This window comes from Tupaia chinensis, unplaced genomic scaffold (assembly GCF_000334495.1).
Source record: "Tupaia chinensis unplaced genomic scaffold, TupChi_1.0 Scaffold142001_1, whole genome shotgun sequence".
Classification (NCBI taxonomy): domain Eukaryota; kingdom Metazoa; phylum Chordata; class Mammalia; order Scandentia; family Tupaiidae; genus Tupaia; species Tupaia belangeri.
Genome location: NW_006201854.1, coordinates 1 through 27,010, shown reverse-complemented (window position 1 = coordinate 27,010; position 27,010 = coordinate 1). Strand labels below are relative to the sequence as shown.

Below are 27,010 nucleotides of genomic sequence, written 5' to 3'. Positions count from 1 at the left end.
CTCCAAAATGCACACACACACACACACACACACACACACACACCAGAACACAGAGATGGCCTCAATTATTAAATGCATACATTCATATCCTTGCCTAAACATCCTACCCCACTAACTAACAGCACACACCAACTCATAAAGACACACTAACAGACTCTGAGACCCACAAACATAGAAGACAGAAATCTAGAAACATGATATGCAAAGAAAAACAAAATATGTGTAGACATGTAAATGAATACATCTCCTCACAAATGTTTATGTTTGAATGAACTCCTTCACAAATACACATAATACAGACAAATCCAAGCATCTTTTGGGTCATCAAAAGGTCATGACATAGTTTCCTGTTTTCTATGCAAAAATGCATCATGACTTATCCAACGATCCCATTTTTTTTTCATTGTGATAGAATCAAGCATCTACTTTTAAATGGAAAATCACTCATAGAATATAACAAATAAACCACATTTGTGCATAATTTCTCTCTCACGCACATACATACTCACTCACACATGCTTCTGACCACGGTTCTTGCTCTCAACATTTTCCCCTGTGTCATTTTAAAGCCTAGCCTTCATTCAGAACATCACTGTAGAAATTGCCCTGGAAATAATAATGAATCCTCTCTTCTTTTTAACACAGACCTTAGAGTGCAGATAACCCCTCTACTCCTGCCTCTCTCCTGGTCTAGACTCACTGCCCTGGACTCCAGCATACACTCTACCAACAGTTCTGCAATTCTTTAATTGATCCCAATGTAGACAAACTAAGAGCTCTGGAAATCGGAAATCTCAAAGGACAAAGGAAATACCACGTAAGAAGGATGACTGTCCGTAATGAAAGCAAAGGTCTAGGAGCTGAGGGAAACAGCAGGTCTCAGAGACAGAACCTGAGTTCTAGTCTTACCTCTGTCACAAATTTGCTGAGGTCTTGGGCAACTTACTCTCTGGCCCTGGTCTCTCCACCTGTGAAACGGAAAGTTCAGGTATGACAATCTACTTTATACAATACCTAATACTGTAATTAAAAATAAGTGAATATTTCTGAACCTGAAACTGCTCACAGATAACAACTTTTATTCCAACCAAATAAGAACATTGAATTGTTCTTCCTAAGTGGTATAGGGAAAGTTGTGCAAATTTTGGAGGCAAAAAAAAAAAAAATCAAATTTTAGCTTTGTGCAAGTTAATTAAATTAATCCATAATTGTTTATTTTTAATTTAAATTTCTTTTCTTTTTTCTTTTTATTTATTTACATTCATTCAGTATAAACCATTACAGTACACAAAATGAGATTTTTGTTCATCCAGAATACACTGCATATTGGCTCAGTCAAGGAAATTACCATACGTGTTATTGTCAGCAATCCTGGGCCAGGCTTTGTGCTGGGTTTGGGAGAAAAGATCTATTTTTTGTTTTTGTTTGTTTATTTGCTTTTTTATTTACATGCAGATAATGACACATCAGCAAAAAATCCAATTATCAATTACTTAAATGCTATAAAAGAGACATTTTTGTTATATTATCATTCCTACTAAAATCAACCTCTGCCTTCCTTTGCATACTGGCTTACACACAATTCGATTTACAAATGGCTTAGGGCAAGCTCCAAAGCCACTTCTCAGCTCACCCATGACTTGTCATCGAGTCTATTTCTTTTATAGCAGAAAGAGCTGCCCATAACCCGTTCTTGAAGTTGTGCAGTATTACACAGCACTGATACTTAATTTCATTACTTTTATTCATCCAGCGTTGAGTACAACTCTTTGGGTTCCAGCCGCGATTAATTGGCGGAGCTCCCACTGACTCCTGATTAGCTGCTTTTGATTAGAGACTAATGACTTCATTCGGTCCCTAATTCAGGGGGATGAGTTGCAAAATGGCCAACAAACTGCTCAAACAGAATTACATTTTCCCAAGCCCCGAAGACATCACTTAAACTTTGCATACACAGTATTCAGCCTCCCTTGATCCTCTTCCTCATTGCCTCCAGACCACCCTGCACAAAGGCAAGAAAAAAAGGAAGCTTGTGACCCAGCTCCTGGCTGCTAGAGCAGATGTCACATGAAAGAGGCCTGGAAGCTGACAGCCTGGCTCCTAGGAGGAAGTCACTCCCCACAGCACTAACTCCAGCACTGCGCTGGAAGGAAAGGCTGGGTGTAAGAGTTTCCCTGAGGTCCTTACCCTCCATATTGCTGCTAGCCTTCCTCAGGAACCAGATACATCCCTGAGTTTTTTTGCCTTGATCTTTAGCTACAAACACCTGGAAGCCTTCAACCAGTGACCCACAGCAGAGGTCACAAGATAGGGAAAACTCTGCCTTAGGATCTAAACTGATCATTACTGCTGCTAGTCCCAGATGCTGGCTCTGATCTCCCAGACCACAGACCCTGACAGGCCCTGAAATCCTCAGTGAGAAGCAAGATGGTCAGAGATACACACTCTTGCCTAAGGATTCAAGTCCCTTTGAAATGCATGTTTAATATACAAATTCCCAAGCATCAAAGGCTCACATCAGAAGATTCTTATTCAGTTGAACATTTCATCCTACAGTTTAATTTATTTTACCATTAGGCATTTGTTTAAACTTATCATATACCAGATGCTATGTTAGGCTCCAGGTGAATGTAGATGGCTTTGACCCTATCCTTTCTCCTAATGGCCCACTATCCACTGAGAAGTCAAATCCCATGATGGACAAATCAACACACTGTAGTTAAGGTCTAAGGTGAAATAGGTAGTATCTACAATTTATGTATTGTATGCCCTCTGTACCCATGGATTCTGCATCACCAGATCCAAACAACTTTGGATAGAAAATATTTGAAAAGAAAAATAAAATATCAATGACATTGTAAACAATGTAACCAAAATATACAGTATAGCAAAGATCTTTATAGCACTACATTGTATTCAGTATTATAAGTAATCTAGAGTTGATTTAAATTATATGGCAGAGGGTGAGAAGTAGGGACTCTAGGGGGAAAAAAGCAAAATATGTAAGAAACAAGGAATGAAAAATTATTTGTTGATGATAACAGGTATGGTAATATCCTTGATTGAGCCAATATTCGGTCTATTCTGGATAGGAAATCACATTTTGTATTCTGTACAGTGAAGGAATTTAAAATAAGTAAATTTAAAATAGACCAAAAAATTATAAGAGAGAATGTGCACAGGCTATAGGCAAATATTATGCCAGTTTATATAAGAGACAGGATTTTAGTATCCCTGGGGGTGGGCAGAGGCAGTCCTGGACACAGTCCCCTATGGATACTAAACAACCACAATATCTACCTACCTACCTATCTATTTATCTATATCTATCCATCCATACACACACGTATGTGCGCACACACACATATAGTATGTATACCTTTGTGTACGTATATGTAGTATATATACCTTGTATGTATACAAGATACATAGGTGTATAATGTATACATCTGTACATGCGTATATATGAATATGTAAAATGCAAGCCATGTAAACTATTATTAAGATAGACATATTCTCCCTTCTCCTAGTCCTTGGGGTGATCTAGCAGTCACTTGTGTTCCCTTTTCAAACAATTTATACTCTTATGTGCACATTTTTAAGTGAGCAAAGAGAAATTCAGGCAACAACAACAAAAACAACAACAAAACAGTGATTTGCCCAAAGCCAGAGAGTCAGATGACTGTGATGGAGGCTGTTATGCTTCCTTGATCCTCAGTCCAATGCTCTTTTCTTATAAAACTTTAATAGCATTGCCTGGCTTGAGAGACTGGTCCAGCCATCTCAGTGTTGGTTAGATGCATACTCGAGAGCACCCACAGCTCCTTGTAAACCAACAGAGAGCTATAAGAAGGGTGTGGTGAAGACAAATAGTGGCAGGAGACTGATCACAGACCTCCAAAGGGCTCCTATGTCTGGAGGACAATATGCACATAGATTTCTCCCAGGACTTCCAGTCACTTCCCCTAATTCCTGCCCATAGCCTTCTTACTAAGGCTGACCCAGGCACTGGGGAGGTGCTCAGCATGTACTGCCCACACCTGCCAGGCCAGGACTTTGCCATTGGACTCAATGTCTAACACAGTCCATCCTTGTTGCTGGTCCTTCCTATACCAGTGAACAGTGGTGTCATATTCACAATGACGTTCTGTTCTCATATATTCCAAATCTCCAACCCCTGTTTGTGAATTCTATGTATGTGTCTGAGCTTTGACAGCTCACAAAGACATTCTAAGTCAAGTGACTGTCATAGCAGTCAATGACATACGGGATAGTTCTGCAGTAAGTAAGGTAGGATCGTAGGAAAAACAAGAGATTTCAAGGCATTTAGACCTGGTTTCTTGTCCTATTGTTTTTAAAACTAGTAAATGGGGGACCAACAGATGGCATAATGGTTATGTTGCTGGACTCCTACATAGTTGACCACAGTTCGAGTCCTGGACCCAGTGGCTTAAAACTCACGCCACATGCACGTGTGTGTGTGCCCAAAATCCTGAGAAGAGAATAAAGAAGAGATTGTGGTGTGGTCACTCCCCTGGGGAGTGATTTTACACTTTCTGTCTCTCTCTGTCTTTCCAGTGAGTACACGTACCCTACAGCAAAAAATTTCTCTTAAAAATAAAAACCTGTTAAATGTATGATGAATCTATAAAATTTGGTTCCTATCTATAAAAAGAGAACAAGCATATGTATTTATTAAACTTTCTGAGAATTAAGTAACTTAAGGAACTCGTAATGTGTCTAACATAAAGTGGTTTCCATAAATTGTAAATACTGATACATTTTCTTTCAGTGTATTTACTTTATTTTATTTAGTAGAACATAAGCCCCTTGAGGTCAGTAACTCCATCTCAATTACTTCATATGTCTACCATCAAATGCTATGCCAGGCAACATAGCAAATGTATAATAAACATTCATTAAAAGAAAAAATAAATATGAGAATAATAAAAAAAAGTCTTGCGATTGTTAGCTCGATCAGAACTAAAATGATAACTCTTTATTTTGGTCTTGGGAAGGACAGAAGGCAATTCAAGCTGGAGGAAGATTACAAGCAAAGGCAAACTAGTATGGAGTGTCAAGGCATTTTAGGGTCTATGGGAAAATCAGTACGTTTGAAATGAAAAACTGATGCATGTTATTCTTGAGTGAAATGTCACCTATGACAGCAGCCCATACAAAGCAGGTCCTCTATGTGTTTGGTAATAATGCTGAAAGTAAACGCACACAACAACTGATGGGAAAGTCTAAGGTGATCACAGTGATTCTGTCGAATTCACTCATAATTCTCATTTGAGAAAACCACAAAATGGGGTCGTCCTACGTCTTCTAGTATTCCCAAAGGCTGACCCAGAGCTCCCAATAAAAAGCAGAGGTCACACATGCCAGATAGGGTTCTGACAAATAGAGGGGCCGAAGCGGCTTCTGAAATCAGCTGAGGAAGAAGCCTGCATTTGAGTCTTGTGCAACCTTAAACACGCTATAGCCTGCTTTCTCTATCTTTATCTGATCTTCCTTATACAAACTGAGGTGGCAATACATTGATGATATGTAGCAAACTACATTTTCTTCAGTTTGCTAAATTAAAGTTCCTCTTCCAGCAACTGGAACTAGAGATTTCAAGCAAGTGTTATCTGTGGTGGTGGGGGGGATTAGCGATGCTTTCTAAGCAGATCATGTATTAAACACTGGTATTTTTTGTGATGTTTGGAGATGGGTGAGAGAAGGGGCATGATGGAAGGATGGGAGAAGGTAGGGATATTGCTGCAAATAAGCTGGCATTGGTAAGAGCCCTGATATAAACTCTACCTCGTATCTTCTACAACAGCACTCTTTGCAGTACTACTTGTTATTTCTCGGAGGGCCAAACACTAGGAGCTGTGCTACGTACTTACACACATTATTTAATTTAATCTCCATAACTACTCTGTGAGGAATACATTATCACCTTGACATAACCGATAAGGAAACTTTAAATCTGAGAGGCAAATTAACTTGGCTGGTGGCACATTACAAGCAGGTGACACGTTGTGATTCTAACGGGGGTCTCTAGGATTCTAAAGTCCCATTCTTTCACTCAATGTCCTTGTTTCAAAGCCATATGTGATGTCCTGCTTTAGGGCCGAAGGACAGTGTTTGCTCAATTTTAAAACAGGCCACCGTGAGGAATTAAGTTTGTCTATCTCCTACTTGTAACACAGCAAACTTGAGACAGCTTTCGAAAATACCTGAAATAAAACTGGAAACTACAAATATAGACAAAGGAGAGATCCAGACCAAAGTAAAAAATATTGGAGTCTAAATATGTAATGTCTAGCAGATAGAAGTTATGAAATTTAAACAGCAAAAATTAACTTGGAGCATCATGTCTGCTGAAGTGAAAAGGAAAACATAATTGATTGCTTGATGGCCAGTACTTACAAAGAAAGAATATGCCAGTTTTTCAGAGGAAAGAAATGGATGGCATCATATAAGGATGATGGTCTAGCTGATGGTCACGCATTGAGAGTTCACTACATGTTAATACAAACACAGGGACTAGAATTATGGTAGGGAACTAAACAGCATGATAACCTGCCTCTTAGTGTGTCAAGGTGAAAGGATTACCTAACCCAGTCTGGGATAAGCTTGGAAGATTTATTGGGGAAAGTGATAGTTAGCCTGGGACAGAAATAATATGTAAGCAGCAATGGAAGGATTAACATTAGTTAGACAGATAAAGGGTAAGGACTTGAGGTATTAGACAAGGAGAATGTGACTGTCAGTGGAATATAATTTGAAAGTGCCTCGAGGTATGTGAAAGGATGTCATTTTCAGAGTGAGGAAAGTCGAGTGTGACTGTAACAGAGTAAAAGACAAATGAGAAATGGGGTTTGGGCACATCTAACCAGGCTGGACAAGGGCCAGCTCCTAAGAGCTGATGAAAGGCCACTGCGCATGTTTCTTCCAACTGGATAATAGCTTCAAATCCGACATTGTAGAAATGTTTATACCAAGGGAATTGACAGACACTATATATTCAGGACTTTTTATTTTCTCCACCAGCATTGTTCAACTCACCATTGCACATGACTATATTTCAAGGTGGTCTTTCTGCCAAGGAAGTACCTTGGAAATGATTCAAGAAAGAAAACGAGTCCCATGAAAAGAGAAGGCAGGTCTGAGACACCAAAGAAGGCAAAGTCCTCCAGTATTGTCACATTGAGCAGGTAAGCTCCTCAGTGCCTAGTATCCCAGGTCCTCCCTCTAAATAGGGACTCAAAAATGGCATCTGGAGCCCAGGCGAGGGTCTTGCTCTTAGGAAAATGCAGAAACCCTTTAGCTAGGTCATAAGAGAACACAAATATAAACTCTTCAGATACAGAACACCTTGGATTGCTATTCTGCACATCATTACTTCTGATGTATCAAATAGGTTGAGGCTGAAGCTGCATATGAGCCTCCAGTTCCCCTGAGCGTGCTAGGATTTGGTAGGGTAGGGATATGGATGACTAGGTGAGCAAAGTGACAAAGGCAGGGAAGGGCAGGGGAAATAAGCAGAGCAATTTCACTTGAAGAAGAGTGGCAGTTCTAGGCTATAACATAGTAAAGGTTAATTAGGGTCAAGATGTTAAGTGCCTTAAATACTTGTGTATGATGCTTTGACATTATCCAGCAGGTAATGGGGAGCCATCAAGTATCTAATCAAGACCATTAGTGATGTGCCCAGAGCCACATTTTGAGATTAATCTACTTATGCATATATGTGAGATGGGACAGGAGAAGAAAGAGCCAGGGCCCTTATATTCCTATACAACTCAAACAGTAGTCCACTGACAGGGTGCATTCCTAAAGGGTCATGAGCACCATTCCTCACTATTCCAAACCCTTTTCGTCCTGTCATGCACCGTTTCTCTGTCCGAACCCACCCACCCAGTCTGATTCATTGGACTACTTCTCTCTCAGGAAATTGTTTTATGAGAAATATTTGAGTATTTATAGATCCCCTCAAAGTTTTAAATTGTATTTTACGTAAGTGTGGCCATTGTCTTTTCAAAAATGCATGTTCCATTTCTGCTTCCCTATCTTAAACTTAGAGAAAATGCTGGAGGTAAGGTTGTTAATTTGACAATGAACCCTCGTACTCCCTTCTAAAATGCTACACGGAATATCCTATTAAAATTTCACTAAAGTAACCTGTACAAAACTTGACCTCAAAATTTCACCCTTGGCAAATTTCAAAGTCATTACGAAGGAGATATTCTCATAGAATTGAACATTGATGAGCACAGTAATATTCTTGCATTTAAGCCAGAGGATATGATTTAAAATTTTCTTCTGTCACTAATACTTACGGGATTTTAGGCAAGTCACATAGACACTCTGAGCTTCAGTTTTCCCCTCTGTAAAATGGGGATGATTATCTGTCTTGTCTGAGAGGATGATTTGTGAGAATCAAATGAGAAAATGCACAGAAATTTTTTTGTATGTTTATTTATTTATCTCTTCTGAGAGAGAGAGACTGGCCAGAGTCTACATGCTACAAATCCACCCTCAGTCAGAGCCAGCCAGGATCATGGGCACAGGGCATGTTTGACATGCACAGAGACTTGGGGCCTTCCCATGTGGCTTCAGCATCACCATGTGGCACTTCTGTGCCATCTCAGCTGGCCAAGAAAGTCTTTTTAACCACAAGATAATACTCAACGACAAGTAGTGATTCTGTCAGCAGTGACTCCTTCTTTGGGGTTTTCCATGAACTTTCAAGACCCCCAACAAAGACACACAGGACAGTGCACATTTACACTCATTGGATGGGCTAGTTGGCCTTCTCGTTAACTACAGGAACGCTATAGTTGTCTTCTTTCCTCACTTGAAAGCCAGTTACAAGGGAGTGATTTAAAAAAGCAGCTCAGTTAATAAACCCCCTTGTCTGGCTCCAAGTTGTAGATGGCTGAGGAGGTGATTGCCCTTATCTGAAAGCCCTTCCTTCAGCCACAGTTGACTGACTTTTTAGCTTCACCCTTGTTAGCTGAGGAGGAAGCAGGGGCATGGCCTTTGGATACTCCCAAATGGTTAGATCTAGGAGGGATATTGTAAGATCTTCTCCCAAGATGAGAGGAAATCTTCCTGAAAGACATACTAATCTGTTGGCCACATGTGAAGGTGAGGAGATAATGAGCAAGAAGGGAAGGGGGAACCAGCCATTTTGAGGTGCAGGGAGCATAAGCTTGGGTTCATCCACACTGCCCCTGCCACAGGCTTGGAGAAGACGACCAGCTGATGTAATGCTCATGGAAGTAGACAGAGAGATGTGGAAAACACTGTGGCACATATGGGAAGGACAGTCCAAAGATCTGAATTCAGGTTTCAACTTTGCCATGCCTTAGCTGGACTTCTCTAAGTTTCAGTTTCTTAATTCATGAAATGCAAACAATGATGTGGTAGTGTAACTTCCCTAAGATCACAGGACTGATATTCTGACTATGCAATGAGCAGGAATCCTAACAGCATACCCCCACCCCAGTCTCTTACCTTTCCTATATTCTTCATCCCATGCCCTTGAATTGTATCCCTCTTGTCCCATCAAAACCGATCTGTTTATGTGTGGCTGATAAATTTATCACTACTGGCTGTGGATGATATGGATCCGCAGGGTTAATATTGTACTCTCCTGGCTCAGTCATTGTAGTGCAGTGGTAATCCAGTACCCAGAAAGGCTGGAAGTCACATGCCAACCACAGCTTTGGATCTGCGGGTCAGCCTGAAAGCATGTGAGTACCAAAGATCCTGAGAAGTGGGAGGGCTAGAGAAAGGGAACTGCAGTGTCTCTTTCACTCTCTCTCTTAAATAAGTACACAGTCTTTATCACACACACACACACACACACACACACACACACACAATCAGTACTATGATGAACAGGGTTCTTCACACAGCATCAATGGCTTTGTGATACCTTTGATTTTTTAGCTCTTATACCCCCACCCCAGTCTCTTACCTTTCCTATATTCTTCATCCCATGCCCTTGAATTGTATCCCTCTTGTCCCATCAAAACCGATCTGTTTATGTGTGGCTGATAAATTTATCACTACTGGCTGTGGATGATATGGATCCGCAGGGTTAATATTGTACTCTCCTGGCTCAGTCATTGTAGTGCAGTGGTAATCCAGTACCCAGAAAGGCTGGAAGTCACATGCCAACCACAGCTTTGGATCTGCGGGTCAGCCTGAAAGCATGTGAGTACCAAAGATCCTGAGAAGTGGGAGGGCTAGAGAAAGGGAACTGCAGTGTCTCTTTCACTCTCTCTCTTAAATAAGTACACAGTCTTTATCACACACACACACACACACACACACACACACACAATCAGTACTATGATGAACAGGGTTCTTCACACAGCATCAATGGCTTTGTGATACCTTTGATTTTTTAGCTCTTATACTAAACAGGTTTCTTCAGAATCCCTGCATGCCTATATAGGATGGGAGGGTAAGATTGGGAGAGAATGAACCTAGTCTCTATTTCAACTAGAACAGACTCTTATCTCTTACATATTGAATTTCCTAGCAGGATCTCTTCTGCATAGGGGAGATCTGCTTTAGAATATTTTTTTTTTTAAAAAAAGATAGTAATACTTTAAAATTACCTTTGAAACACAACAGTAGACAGGAGACAATTTAGGACCAGCCTCAGGGGGCCCTCCGATAGCTTACATAGAGTTTAGCAGACCAAACCTAACATGTTACAAATAGATAGGTGAATACATGAATGAATACATGAATAAATGAATGAATGAATGAATATGCGTTTTAAACCTGTCATCATTTCATGATACAGGCAGGGACATTTAACCACGGCTAGCATGATCACATGTTACTTCTGTCATGTGAACTCTCTCACCTGTTTCTTGATTTTTCCAGATGTCACCACTGCTGTCCTACAGACTTGACTTTCCAGCTTTCACACACAGGTTGACAAAGGCAAACACGAGAGCACCAGAGAATTCAATTCATGCTGTAGGCGTCCTCAAAGAAGGCCTATACTCCCAGTTTCATCTCGCGAGATCTTTAGAGTCTCTTTGATTTCCCAGAGGACACAGAGACCCAACGACAATGCTATTGAGATGAGTTGAACACACTTTGCCCTTCACAAATGTGCAACCATGACCACAAAAATAATAGTACTCACCATGACAATGGTGTACCTGGGCCTGTGCAAAACGATCACATCCATTATCCCTTTTCCACAATGACGCCGTGAGATAGGCACCAGCATCCCCCTTCCTCCCTTTTGTAAATGAAAACAGTAAAAGCTCACAGAATGTCTTATATATCTTCCTAAAGTCGTAATGTCGCGAAGTAACAATGCAGAGGTTAGAACTCAGGTCTTTCCTTCACTCCCAAATTTAACCATTTTCACACTTCTCTAAGCTGACCAGGTCATTATAAAGCATCAGACCTACACACAACCCCCAAATGGACACGTCTCAGGATTTTGCAGATTTTAGATCACTTTTTCACCACCCCTCCAGCCTCCTACTTCTACAATGATTCTAGTCAACATATTAAACATTTAGTTCTCTTTTGGTCCAATTAATCAAAGGTTGAAAATAGGATGAATAAATAAATGAATGATTCAAGGAATACATGGATAAATGAGTAAAGGGGAAATGAATATATGAGTGAATGAATGAAGTGACATCTGTAAAGCACTGAAAGCCAGCTGTTAAATCAATCACACAGTCAAGGCAGGGGTCTTGGGCAGGTGTGTGAGAGAGTTATATAAGGGGAGGGGTGTATCTATAAGGGAAGAGTAGAAATTTTTACAGAACTACCTGAAAAGCTTGCATTATAGGCAGGGAACTGAATATAGAGATTGGAGCTGGGACCCTTTCAAATGTATCTGAGAGATAAAATACCCAGGCAGAGCTTTCGATCCTAGAGAAAAGGAGGGGGAGGAGGGCAGCTGGAACGTCCTGCTTGGTGCCTTTGGCACAGGTCTCACTGCAGGCTCTGCTCCAACCTGTGTCATCAGGAATAGGACTCCGGTAATGGGAGAACCACAGGTCCCAGCAAGATCAAAGGCACATGCTTTTATGCCTCAATTAAAGTTCCCCTTGTAAGGCATTCAAACACAATTTAGCCTGTCTCTTCTGGGCTGGGCCAGACACAAAGACATGCACTGGGTCTTTTTGCAGCACAGAGCCCATGAGCATCTGTAATTAACAGCTCTTTCCTGCTAAAAGGAATCAGGTTTTGGTACACAACATGGTCTGTGTGTGAGGATGAAAACTGTACTATTCACAGGGTACCAAGTGGGCTGTCTGCCCAAGACTGTCTGACACAGCCTGATAAGGCTTCAGGGCATGAAAGTTTGAAGTAAGGAATTAAGAGAGAATTCTCATCAAGAAGAGAGAGGAAGAGGTACAGGGATAAAGAAGATGACAATTCACCATGTGTGGTCTAGCAGAAGCAGCATCCACTGGAAGTCAGAAAACCTGCATTTTGTTGTGTTCTGGCTTTGCCACTTTCTCCCCATTGCCTTGGGAATTCATAGAGATCCTTAAATCCTACTTTTGTGGAGGAAAGGGATAACAAGGCCTCCCTCGAGGACTGTAGCATTGAATCTACAGTCCCCTTCTTGGGAAATGTATTTTAATATGATCATCCAGGCTCATACTGATTCACTGATAACCTTTCTATATAACTCTGAATAAGTAATCGTCCTTCCAAGAAAATTATCCTGGAGCAGAGTACTTGTATTTTCTTTCCAGCCCAGAATGACCTGCTGAATGGCTCTGTTTACCCTACAGGTGGAAGCAAGCTCCTGAAATAGAAGCTTAAACTACCCCGACAGGGATAACTTGCAAGTTAAGTTTACAGAAGCACATGTAAAAATATTAAGGTGGTTATACTCAGAAGGGCAAATAAGACCCAGTGTGTGTGTGTTGGGGGGTGGGGGTAGAGGGCTGGATGATGGTGTAACAATAAATGCAGTACTCTGTGAAGTTGTCCCCATGAGAAGGGCACAAGTTCATGGCCAAAGACCTCCATAGTATGCTGGGCACACTGTGCCCTTGACCTGGCTGGCTGATGCTGGGGGTGACTCTATTGGGGATGCTGTTTCTCTCTCTCTCTCATGGAATAAATAAATACACTTAAAAATAAATAAAAGTCAATGTGAAGGAAAAGTGGTGGAAAGAATAATGCAGAGGAGTGGATTTGATTATGGCTCTGATGGTGTTGAAGGCTTCATGGGTGTTTATGTACTCCCAAACTCAGTGAGTGTTATGTGTGTGTGTGTGTGTGTGTGTGTGTGTGTGTATCTCAAAAACAGGGGCAATAAGATAGCACGGAGGTAGAGGTTAAGGTAGCTGGATACCACGTGGCTAACCATGCCATTCAAGTCCCAGACTCAGTGGCTTGAAAGACACACCTGGCACGTTTGTATGCATGCCCAAAATCCCAAAAGGAGAATGGAGATGAAGGGACTGCAGCATGGAGGTCTCTTCTGGGGTGATTTCTCACTTTCTCTCTCTCTCTCTCTGTGAGTACACGTACCCTATGCCAAACTATAAAGTAAGTAAATAAATAACAGGAGTCAGAGTAGTCACAAGATACAGAGGCTAAGGTTGAGAGGACAGGCGGGGGCTGCTATGTGTTGGGCGCCTGGGAGATACTAAGTCTATCAAGCAGAAAATTGAGACTTCATCTGTGTAGTCTCAGAGCCGGGCTCACCACTGAATCTTCCTGCTGCCTTTTCTGCTGTGTGGGAAAAGGGCTCTTTGGGGAGTTTGGAGGAAGGCCTAGGGCTAAAGCAGGAGCAAATGGTCCTTTCCTGAATAGCACAAACTGGATGTTCAAACCGCAAACAGGGTTTTAATCATCCTGTTTAATTCGACATGCACCTGTATCATTCGACATGTATCTGTACGTTCTTCTCTGTCCTAAATGGATCCCTAATATATATAAAATTTCCAAAGAAAGTCTTTGAATGCTCTCACTTCAAATAGCCCATTCATCCCCCAATGGGCAGTGAGAGCTCCAGGAGTCGGAATATTTCCTCCGTAAATAAAGGGATGGAAACCGTGCGCACGAACACCCACCAGCCGGTCTTCTTCCTTTTATTCTCACACAAACGCAGGCGAGAGCCACAGAGGCAGGCACGTGTGTGCCGGCGCGTCCTCCCCGCGGAGCTTCCGTTCTCCATGCGGAGTCAGGGGAGCCCACCCTTTCAAAGTCCCGTTTGAAAGCAGCCGGCTGCTTGAAAGGCGGCTCAGATGTCATTTGCTGGCCTCGCCCGCTACACAATAGGCTTCGCGCCGAGCTGGGTCCCTGCGGGGCTGCCCAGACCCTGAGAATGAGGGAGCAAGCACGTGGTGGCCGTTGGTCCCCAGCCGCGCGCAGCCAGCCCAGCCGGGGTGGGGGCGCCGGCCCTGGTAGCAGACTGGAAGTCGGGGAGCCCTGGCGTCTGAGTCCTCCCTGGCGCTGAGAACAGCCTGCGTTAATGAATTCCACCCAGAGTGGGTACTTGGGCAAAGCCGCCCACGGGACTTCGGGGCATCAGGCCGAGTTTTCAGTTCTTCTTTTAAGTTCACTTACTTCAAAGTTTTCCATTTGAAGCAGTTGAGAAAGCCTGGTAGACGCAAGAGACGAAAAGAGCAGCAAAGAAAAGAAAGAGAAAAAAAAAAAAACCTGAAAAATATTTCAAACAAAGAAAAAAAAGGTGATTATAAAAACAGCTCAAGCAAGTGAAAGAACAGTGGTGGAGACATTTAGAGCTTCATCCCACCTCCACCTGACCCACCCTGTTCAAAGAACAGTGAGAGATAATTCAGTGAAAGATGGAAGTCTTGGGCCTACCAAGAATTGAGGTACAGGGATTCAGAGGGGAAGTTCATTGACAAGAACTACAGTGGCTTCTTGGAGTAAACTACATTATTTCCTCTTTGGTAGTTTTGCAGATTGGCAAGTAAATGTGAAAAGTATTCACCTCCAAAGAATGTTCCTCAGGGGCCAGCAGTTGACGTAATGGCTACGTCTCTGGACTCCCACGTAGTCGACCACAGTTTGAATCCCGGACCTGGTGGCTTAAACTCACGCTGGGCATGTATGCGTGCCCAAGATCCTGAGAGGAGAATGGAGAAGGGATTGTGGCCTGGCCATCTCCCCTAGGGGGTGATTTCTCACTTTCTGTCTCTCTGGTGAGCACATGCGCCCTATAGAAAAACCTCTCCAAAAGAAAAAAAAGAATGCTCATCAGATATCTCACTTCCCTGATGGATTTTTAAAAATAAGACTTACCTTGCTTACATCACAGATGGGAAAATGGAAGCCCAGAGAGGTTAGGCAACTTATCCAAGTTACCCTGAAGTGCTGAGGTGTGGGTTCGAAAACAACCCTTATGTTTTCAACACCATTCTGCCTGCAAATAAATAAATAGATAATTAAGCAAATGAAATTTTAAAAATAAAAGGAAAAGGTGGCAATGGCTAAGGTAGGCTTTTCTAATTCAGTATTCTAGAGACCGGAGTGGCAACGCACATCCACAGACCACTGCTCATGCACCATGGTCCCCTTAAAGCAAGGAACGCATTTTGCTAGTCATTTACTAACCTAACATGGTAAGAGCATCTATCAAATGCAAAGGCCATGTGAGGGTCTATGGGAAAAGTGCTAAGAAATCAAACACATTGACCTCAGTGCTCTGGGCACTCCTTGGGCAGGAAGGAAGTAGTATGTACAGTCATGCACATGGCAGAGGTGAAGGAAGAAGTAAGAATGGAAACTGCCTTTCGTGGGAAAAAAAAGCTGGGGTGATAATAAAACACAAGTAATGGCCAGTGCTTCTCAAGCAGAGGCCAAGACTGATCAAGAGCACTGGCTCAGAGTCCTGCTGCTGTCCTCTCCCTACTGCGTGACCTTGGGCTCATTAGTTAACTTCTCAGCTCCTCAGTATCGTATTCAACAATAGACTTATTGTGAGGTCTAAAAAAATTCCATGCAGGGACCAGCAGTTGGTGTAATGGCTATGTTGCCGACTGCAGTTCAAGTCCCAGACCCAGTGGCTTAAACTCATGCTGGGCACATGTGCATGCGCCCAACATCCCGAGGGGAGAATGGAGAAGAAGGGATTGCAGCGTGGCCATCCCCATGGGGGGTTATTTCTCGCTTTCTGTCTCTCCATCTTTCTCTCTCTCTGTCTTTCTGGCAAGCACAGGCACCCTTTAGTGAAAAACCTCTCAAAAAAAAAAAAATCCCATGCAAAAGGTATAGGATAATGCTTGACACTTGTTTGTTTGCTATAGGGCACATCCACTTAATGGGGAAAGACAGAGAGAAAGTGAGAAATCACCCCGCAGAGGGGTGGTCACACTGCAATCCCTTCTTCTCCATTCTCCTATTAGGATTTTGGGCACACACACACACACACACACACACACACACTTGGTGTGCACATTGCCAGGTCCAGGACTCAAATCATGAAGTTGGCCATGACTTACTTGGGTGTATCAAGAACTGAAGTAAACTCAAAGCATGGGAATTAAGAAGGGAAGTTCAATCCCACATGGGATTCAACTTCCTTCAGTCTTGCCATCTGCTGCCCCAATGTTTGACACATTTTAAGTGCTAAATAAATATATATTCTTTTTATAAAATTCTGTTGCCTGCATTTAGCATTTTTACCACACCAAATCTTTATGACAGTGCCACGAGGTATATGTATATATCCCTGTTTGAGAGATGAGGAAAATGAGGCACCACGAGTTTATGCCACCTGCCCAAGTTTACTCACCTAGTAAACAAGAAACTAAGGCCTAGACACAGGGCAACCTAATTCACCTTAATTCTCTTTCTGATTGCAATATTGCCTCCCAGGACTCATACCAGAAGTACAAGTTCAAATTTAACTTGATCAAATGGTTTTCGAACATCTTAACATTTCTTCTGTGCCAGGTACCTACTACATATTAGAGATGCAGAGAAGGAAAACAAACAAACAAAACAAACAAACAAACAAACAAAACAACCAAAAAGCATAATTTCTAGCACCAAGTTCCAAAGAGAATATCGCTATGATCATAACGCTGTGGCAATATTGTATGTCCCCACGTAATATATACCGAATGTCTGTACCCGATGGCAACAATGGAAAGACTGGGAGATATAATAGCAGGGAGCACTTATGTAAATAGCAGAGACTGTATCAGAGGAGGTGGGTGGTAGGAGCAGGGGAGGGAGGGACTCAGGAAAAAGAAAAGCATTCAACAGACACAAAAATGGAAGGCTCTCTGTTGATGATGATGTATATGGGGAAGTCTTTAGCTTGATTGACATGCACCTCATCCATGCTGGGAAAAATTGTCTTGCAAGCTGAAAAGATAAGCAATGATTAAATTAAAATTTTTAGAAAGGAGTATTTCAATATTAGCTGCCATAACTCTCCAGTGCATGACCTTTACTTTAAACAGTCTTCAGTCTTAGGGGCTGGCAAAGCGTAGCACAGCAGGAAAACATGGCTCTTTGTGAGGTTGACCAACATGGGAAGGCTATTGGTTCTAGTCCAGAGACCTCTCTCAGTACACTGGGTACATGTACACCCAGAAGCTGGGATTTTCTGAGGCTAGAAGTGAACTGTGGCATCAAAACTCTGCCGGAAAGAAGGATGTGCTTCTTTTCCTCCCTTCCCTGTCTTCTTTCTCTCTTTTTCTGTGCCTCTCAGTCATGGAAGAAATAAATATCGATTTATTTTGCATTCTACCAAACTGAAAGCTCTGAAGTAAGCCAAAAGTCTTAGTAAAGCAAGGACTCTAAGGAGGGAACGATATCTACCCAAGATTATTTTAATAAACCTTCTACCCAATAAAAAAAAACATTTTTAGAGTATTCCCCAGTGGTTCTTGAATACCTACAGAGACAAGAGACTAACTACATTAAGGAGACTGTCTTCATCCACTGGAGCCTAGTTCCAAATCCCAGAGGTTTCTTTTTACATGAAACTAAAAAATTCTCCTCACAATTCGAGTTCTGTCTCTTGGGATACACAAAATAAGTCAGATCTCTTCGATACTGACTTTGTTTTTATAAGTTGTATCCCTCCTCCATGTTAATTTTTTCTTCTCTAAACTCAGTACCTCCGTTACACTAGACCCTACTTCTGAGAATATGATTTTTAGGCACATCAACATTCCTAACCACTCTTCAGTAAGGTCTAGAGATTGTCAATTCTATGTTGAAGTAAATATGCCAGACAGAGGTCCCCCCAGAGCAGAGCCTTCTAGCTAAACTTCTAGGTGGGCAGCCTACTTTTATGAATGCCGTAGGAGTTTACATTAGCTTTCCTCCACCTTGGGGAGGGAGGATTTGGTGCCAGCAGCAATATTGTTAGTTCATCTGCATCTCTGTTGGGGACAGGAGAAGCAGGTAATTAATTGTTTCTCTTCTGCATTAGGCAGCCGGCTTTCTTTGGGAAAGTTGAGCATTCTCATCCAGCAGTGGTTTCTGCAATTAAAGCTATCCACAGCCAGGAGTTTGATTAATAGCTGGGAGGTTTCTCCTTTGCTGACAAATGAGAAAAAGAGAAATCAGATAGGGAGAAATGGAATGTATTTGCTTAGTGCAGGGCCTGGCTAATGTTCTTTCCAAAGAAAAAGCTACAGTAATCTCCAAGGGACTGGCAAGGGTGGGGCGGCCAGTGCGGGGAGTGAATCTCTTAAAAGTTTGCAAAGTAATGGATCAAAAAAAACAAAACAAAAAAAACAGATGTGTCTGTTCCTCAGGAGCAGAGCAGAAAGAGCTGTAATCTGTGGTCTCTGGAGCTAGAAAACATTGCTACTCACATGGCACAGATGGGGAAAAAATAAGACTCAGAGAAGAAGACCTGGCTTTCCCAAGGTCGCACAACTGCCAAGAGAGTCAAGCTTTACATTTCTGAGTCTTAGAGGTCCTTTGCTCAGGCTGGAAGGGAGCCTTGGGAGAGTTGGTCTCAACTATCAGAACTGAAGAGACCAAAGCCTTGAATACAGAGTCCTAGACCCATAGCCAGTCTTCTCTCTATGATACCATAACTGCCTATGGCAGCAGGTGGAATTAGTGACCTAGAAGATCTGTAAGAAAGAAATTGCCACTTATAAATTCTGCTCATAGTTCTGAGTTTTTCTCTTCATAGCTGTCCTGAATAATTTAATTTCCTGCCTCCTTGGAGATTAGAAGACAGTGATCCTTTCTCTGGAACATTGAAACAGTCTTCTTTTCCTCCTAGCCATCCAAATTTCCTAGAATCTCTCCTCAAAGGTCCTGGAGGATATGTGGGATGAGGATGAAGCTTTGAGTATAGCAGACTAGTAAAGGAAGCCTCTGGGCTGTGAATCTAGGCTGTTAGCACCAAGGCTGGTCAGCAAAGGCAAGGAGGACACACAGGCTGGGTAGGTAATGGAGGCAGGATGGTGTGCTGGGGCCTTTCCTGAGAGCACAGCCAGAGAGAGGAGACAGTGAATGTGAACACCGTGTTACATAGTTCAAAGCAAAGGGCCAGATGGAGACCAGGGCAAGCAGAGGTGATTAGCCTTGGAAGCTAGGGTAGCATCAATTCATTTTTAACAGACAATAGATCATTACAATTGCTGTAACAGGAACCTGATGGTTCTTGAACCTGATGGATGAAGAAATTCTCTCAGGTCAGAAAACTGGTATGTGGGTGAGAACAAAAGCTAGACTGTGTCTGAAAGAGTCAAACAGACCTTTATTTAAAGGTCAACTCATTCATTAGTTGAATGACCTTGAACAACTCAACCGCCGAGCCTTGTTTTTCCTCATCTATCAAGTGGGGTTTGCAGATGATGAAATAAGACAAGTCAGATGACATATATATAGTAATTAATATAGTACCTGACACATAGTAAAGGATAGAAATCACAGTTAGGGGCCAGTAGGTGGCCTAGTGGGTAAGGTGCTGAACTCCCACGTGGTTGACCGCAGTTTGAGTCCCTAACTCGGTGACTTGAAACTCATGCCAGGCACACATGCATGCATGCCCAAAATCCCAGGAGGAGAAGGAATTGTGAAGTGGCTATCCTCCTGGGATGGGGGTTGGGGCATTTCTTGCTTTCTGTCTCTTTGTCTCTCTCTGTCTCTCTGGCAAGTGCATTTGTCCTATAGCAAAAATCTATAAAAACAAAACAAAACAAAATCCAGCCAGTAATAGTAGCAGTATTTAATGCTGCTGATGTAACAACATAATGATGATGATAACATAAATAATAACAATAGGAACATCCACCGGTGAAGCTCGCACAGTTGGTGACAGATTAAATGGGGAATTGTGTGCTATGGCTAATGGATCAAATCCAGCTCACCACCTATTTCTGTACAGCTCTTCAACTAACCATTATTATTTTTATTATTATTTTTAAATGCTTTTAACAAAACCAAAAATAAAGAGTAGCATTTCTTGACATGTGACAAGTATACCAAATTCGGTTATCAGTGTCCATAAATAAGAGTGTACAGGGACACTGTCTTCCCACTCATTCGCATTTTGTCTATAGCTGTTTTCATGTTTTAGCAGGACAAAAAAATCCTACCCTCAAAACCTAACATATTTGTTTTGCCTTTGACAGAGAATGTTGCTGGTCCCTAGATTAGATCCCCCTGTCTTGCTTCCTACCTGCGATCTTTTTTAAGCTTGCTGCAGCCCTGACCTCTCGGTTCTTCAGGCTGTGCTCAGAAGTGTTTTGCCAGCTCTGGGTATAACCGCAACTACCCGGTTCTGTGCCTGCACCCTCTGACACAGGGACAGTGGTAATTCTCCAGGTGGTTGTGGACTGATAGAGAATGATCTCCAACTCCCCACAGGGAGTTGAAATAACTATTTTTCCCAGAGCGTGTCTTTCTCCTCCCCTGTGCAAACGCACGTGCTCTTTGCAAAGTCCTAACAATTCAAGTCATAATGGAAGGGAATCTCACCCATTTTATTGCCATAGTTACCGAGATTGCAAGTTTAGATGCTGTATTAGCAGTAAGTGCACGGTAATAATAGAAGTCAGGGAGGAGGGGACGAAAAGGATTCTGGCTCCTGCTTCTCCCTACAGCATCCTTCAGGGCAAATATACCAGAGACAGTGTGCATTAAATTGCAAAGTTGGCAGTTTTCTTAAAAAAAAAAAAAATCTAAATAATTACTTTAAAATTTCTTATCTTCCTCTGACTGGTTAACCCTCACGCAGCCCACCTCATCCTGAAACAATGAAAAGAAGGTTAAAAGAAAAATAAGTGACCAGGGTTACCATGGAAACCAAAGTGGAAGGCGAGTGAAAGTCAATTTAAGGTTTAAATGCATATGAAGCAGATGTATGTGTGCAGGCATATTTGCATATAGATATCCATCTCTCCTCCTCTCTGCCATCCCTAATGCCTTGTTCCTTCTGGGCCCACCTCAAGACCCTCCACCTCCAAGGAGATTATCCTGACAATTTCAAGCCCCAGTAATCTCTTCCCTCTGGAACTCCATTTGAAGTGCAGTCTGGACACAGGAATTGACCTCTTAATATACACTGCCCTGGTAAGGAATTGTAAAAACTGTCAAGGTCACTGAATACTCTTTGCTGTCTTATCTCTGTGACTTTGCTCTTGCCACTCAGGCCAATTGGAATGTCCTTGCCCACTGTCTTCACCTGGTTAACTCCTATCATGCCCTGAGTCTCCATGTAGACGGAAATTTCTCTGCCGTGTTTTTCTCAATTCCTTATTCTCCTGCCAGTTTCCCCATACTGGGTCAGGGAGGCTTCTTCAACGCTCAAATAGCCCCATCAAAACTCTAATCTCACTGAATTCTAATTGGACTACCACTCCCCTGCAGACCCCCCCAAACACTGGCAGACATGGGCTGTGTTTTGCTTTGTGCACCCTCATTGTGTATTCTCTCTCCTTCCCTCAAAATAAATAAATAAGTAAATAAATAATAGATACTAACATCCATTTCCCTATGCCCAAAACAGTTGCTAAATATTGTTGTTAATCGTTATGATTATCCTGAAATGTACAACATAGAACTCTCCTCCTTTGATTTTTATTTTTTTCCTTTGAGGGATAGAGGTTTTCCCTATAGGGCGCGTGTGCTCTCCAGACAGACAGAAAGAGACAGAGAGAGAGAAAGCGAGAAATCACCCCCCAGGGGGGATGGCCACGTCACAATCCCTTCTCCTCCATTCTCCTCTCAGGATCTTGGGCATGCACACACACGCGCCCGGCGTGAGTTTTAAGCCACCAGGTCCAGGACGCGAACCGCGGTCGACTACGTGGGAGTCCAGCGACATAGCCATTACGCTAACTGCTGGTCCCTCCTCCTTTGATTTTAAGAGAGGTCTTGAGTGTATGAGGTAGGTGCAGAAAGGGGAGGTTACAGGGGCTGAAACGAGAGAAATCTTACTATATGAACAGTGATTCAAGACCTCAGAACTTCTAGCACAGATAAGAAGCTCAAAACATGCACATCATGAAATTCTTCTCAGAGGAGGTTACCCAGACAAAATATTATCAGTAAAACTCCAGTGGACAGGTGAGGGGCAATAGATAAAGGTTCTGGATCTGAGTCTGTATTTCATAAGGAAAGACACACAGAGCTCTAAAGCTGATTAATACTGGAAAAGCCTGTCATGTAAGATACTGAGTAGCCCAGCACAGGAAGCATTCAAGTGGACATTGCATAAGCACATATGTCAGGACGTTAGGGAATGAAAGAAAAATATGGTGTGTGTTTAATAAATTGCTAAGAATGGTGTGGTGGTTAAGGCACTGGAATTCCCACATGGCCAACCACGATTCGAGTCCCAGACCTGGCGGTTTACTTTCTTCCTCTCTTTCTCTTGCAAAACTCAAGTGGAAAATACTACTACTACTACTACTACTATTAATAATAATAATAAATAGTAATTCTTTTAAAAAAGATAAATTTGTAAGAGGTCGCTCGAGTTTAAGGTGCTGAGGATGGCAGATGCTGAAAGTGATGAGGAAGATGCAGGGCTTGGTGGAAATGTAGCTCACAGAGCACAGAGAACTGTATTTTGTATTCATGATTTTTCTGGAGAAATTGGGAACCATGGAAAGGCTGGAGGTAAAAAGTGACACAATCATTGATAAGCTTTTTGAAGACCACTTTACTTATTAGTTCTGAACAAAATGAAATGGAGAGGACAAGCCGTTAAAATATGATGTAGCTGTTACAACAGCCCAGGGAATAGAACCCTGAATTAATGCAGGGGTAGCAGGCATGATGGGGTAGCAAGAATGATGAAGAGTGAGAATTTTAGGGACTTAGTAGTAAGTCAAAGAGACAGACTGTATCCAGCAGTCTTTTCAAGAAGGCTCCGCTCACTGTCTTCCACCCTGTGTCTGCCCTCCCGGAAAACAAACCAGCCTTCCTTGTTTGTGAGAGCAGGCTCAGCCTGTCGGCGGGGCTGCGAAGGTTGCAGTCACCTTGAGTGGATTCCCTACGCAGCTCAGTGAGAGGCAGAGCCTTCCCTCTGCTGCTCTGTCAGCTCCACTTTGCATCAAAACTGCTTTGTATGTCACCAAGTTATTAAAGTTGCGATTGCAGTGCTGTGTCAGGAGATGTGCTGAAACTGGGTCAGCGAGGGCTGTCTCTCTAGCAAGACGTGGGTTCCTGGTGTCCCACACGCCAGCCTTGGTTGCAAAGACTCCTTGGCTGCTTCTCCCTAGCCAGCTTTGAGAGGAGGACATCATAACCCCATCACTTGGCTCTCTATTCAGCAGATCCTGTGGTAAATAATTCCCTACATGAAGATTGAAAGAGTCTCTTCTGTTCTCTCAGTTATTCTTTTTTTTTTTTTTTTTGTGCTCACAGGATGGCAAGGTCTTGCTTTTTCAAGTCTCTTTTGAATCCTTCCTTTTCACAGACAGAATCTCTAAGAAGCGAGGAATCAACTGTTTCAAAACCCAGGCACTCAGGTCTCCCCTTCTGCTGCTCCAGGAAGCTCAGGACAGAAGGAGAACAGAAGGGGCACAAACAGATACGTGGTCAGGCAGAGTGAGAGTGAGTCAGAAAGAGACGTAAACTCCACTGGAGGAGAAATGGTCACCCAGCAAGGGAGACAAGAGATGTGAATTTGAGCTTGGAATAAAGAAATTCTTAATGAGTCTGTTCAAAGATAGAGAAGGCTAGCCTGATTCAATTTAACTTAATTCGATTTGAGCTAATACACATTTATCTAACACCTACTATGTAGCAGTCATGCAATAAATCCATGAACAAAACAGACCAAATAAATATTCCTGTCCTGTCCTGGTGGAGTTTATATTGTATTTTTACCAGAAGGAAAAAAAAAAATAAATAAATGATCAATATAGTAAATGATTAAAAATATACATTATAAGTTAAATTAGAAGGTGACAAGATATGGAAGACACTATGATAATCTATGAAAAAACTCACAGGTAGAAATCTACAAACCAAACTATGGAGAAAGACAAACAGAAAGAAAGAGAAATGGAAAAAAAAAGGTGGAGGAAGAGGAATGTCAGGGGTCAGGGATGATGCAATTTTTAAAAGGGTAGTTAGGGTAGGGCTCATTAAAGAAGTAATATTTAGGGACCAACAGATGGTGTAGCAGTACATTGCTGGACTCTCACATGGCCAACTGTGGTTCAAGCCCCGGATCCGGTGACTTGAAACTCACGCCAAGTGCATGTGCGTGCATGCCCAAAATCCTAAGAGGAGAATGGAGGAGAATGGATTGCGGTGTAGCCATTCTCTATGGGAGGAGGTGATTCTCAATTTCCCTCTCACTATCTCTGTCTCTATTCCTCTTCAGTGAACGCAAATGCCCCAAGGTAAAAGAAAAAAAAAAAAGTAGTATTTAAACAAGGAAGTGAAGAAGGTAAGACCCAAGTGGATTATTAGGAAAAGTGTATTCCATGAAAATGGAAGAATCTTTTTTTTTTTATTTTCTTTTTAAAGTTTATTTACTTCCTCTAAAGAAAGAAGGACAGAGAGAGAGCACTCCTAAAAGGATTGTTGTGTGACAATCCACTCCAGTCTCAGCCAGCCGGATGACAGACACACACGTGCCTGGCATGCCCAAAGAGGCCTCAGGGTGTGATCCCTGGACCTTGCCATGTGAGTTCAGTATCATAGTTACCATGGTACCACTGGTTGGCACAGAGAGGAACCATTTCAAAGGCTGAAATGTCTTAAGCAGTGTGTCTCACAAGTCCAAGGCACAGCAAGGACACTGAGGTTGGAACCACCATCCAGGTGATAGGAAGAACAGAAGGAAATGAAGTAGTGGAGAGATTAGGAGTGTCTTGTAGCTCCACGTGAGGACTTTGGTTCTCACCCAGACTCACATGGGAAACTCTTGCCCCAGAAGATCATGAGCTCTCAGAGAACGGAAGAACATCATCTAGAAAGAATACTCTAGAGCATCTAGAGAACAGTAATTCTCAAACAGGGATGATTTCGCCTCCCAGAGAAGTCTAGCAATGTCTGAAAACACTCTTGGTTGGCATAAGCAAAGCAGGTGTGCTACCGGAATCTGGTGAAGAGTCTAGAGTGATCTTCAACACTCTGCAAAGAACAGGACAGCCCACCACAGCAAAGGATTATCTAGTACAAATGCCAGGTGATCTAAGGCTGAGATACCCTGCTCTAGGAGAAAATCAAGCTTCAGTGGTCCAGCAGTCTACATGTTCTTTGAGTAAAATGTACCACCAGCAGGCCAAATGATCTATTACATACAGTCAGCATAGAAGACCACAATTTTAATTTTTTATATCAAAAGGAAAAGCATATAGTTGATCCTGGATTATATTCAACTTTATACCAATACAGTTGTAAAATTAATCTTTTTTTTTAATGGTGGAAGGAGCCCATAAAAGCAAATGTACGTAGGGTCCTGCATTTTAAGATATTAATCTTAGATCCAGGAGTCCTCTGTCTTCTTGAGTTCTCCCTTTATGAGCTATGTTCCCAAGCCTAAAGAATTAAATCTTATCCTGTCATCCCTCCTTTCTAGGTCAGTCAAATTATAGACAATGCAAACTTACTACTAAGTTCAGGCAAACAAGAGTCATTTTTATGGAATCCCAGAAGAACACTGTCAGAGCTGAAAGGGTCTCAAGAATTTATGTGGTCTGGCCACGTCGTTTTATAAAATAAGGAAACTGAGGCCTGGATTGGAGAGGTCAACTGACTGATTTGTACCAGAGCCAGGACTTGAGTGATCATTTTAGGGCTCATTTGGCCAGTTTTCATTTTCAAGTTTCACATTTTCTTATATCAATTTCTTATAAATGAAGATCACAGTATCTGATAAAAACCCAAAATACTTAATGTCATTCTTTGTAATTTTGTAACACTTTCCAGTTTCCTTTCTTTTATCTTTTTCTATTCTTTTTTTAAAATTTTTTCCAGAGAACTTGTGCACGTACCAGAGAGACAGAGAGAGGGAGAAAAAAAAGTGAGAAAGCACCCCTAATGGAGCATGGTCACTCACCCAGTGTGTTTCCCAAGGCTCTGGATCCAGGACTCCAACTGTGTGATAAGCCATGTGAGAATTAGCCACCTTAACTAGCAGACCACAAGCTCGCCTCACTTTTCAGTTTTTAGAGCTCTTTAACAGTTTTTCACTTGATCTTTATAATAACCCTGTGAGATAGACAAGGCAACGTTAATCATGCCTATTTCTGAGATGCACAAGCTGACTGTCGGTGGTTCCCTATGCGTGAATACAGACCTAAACAGGAGTGGTCACAGAATAGAATGCTAAGCCCTTGACTTCTCTTTCAGGACTCTCCCCTCAGCTATCACTCTTTATGATTTTGAATACATCACGTGGTGCCAAGAACACACTTTGCATTCAATAAATACTTGTTGAATGAATAATTGAACTGTTGTATTTCATAGATTCAATCATGTTCCCAGAAACATGGCAATCCTTGTGATAGAAGTCTGATACAGGTTAGTAAGATAGATGTTGGTTTTATCTACAAAAGTATCACCAAAGAATAAAAAG

General features: G+C 42.1%; 1 long non-coding RNA gene across 1 annotated transcript in view; it reads right to left on the bottom strand.

Annotated features, from left to right (window-relative positions):
- Positions 1–26,636, bottom strand: part of LOC102496229 (uncharacterized) — a 96,582-nt gene extending 69,946 nt beyond the window's left edge. Inside the window, exons 1-4 of the long non-coding RNA XR_336703.2 lie at positions 26,492–26,636; positions 15,286–15,406; positions 14,088–14,617; positions 910–968 (exon numbers count right to left, since the gene is read on the bottom strand). This is a non-coding gene — a long non-coding RNA (uncharacterized LOC102496229). The remainder of the gene's footprint in view (positions 1–909; positions 969–14,087; positions 14,618–15,285; positions 15,407–26,491) is intronic.
- Between the last annotated feature and the right edge of the window lie 374 nt (positions 26,637–27,010).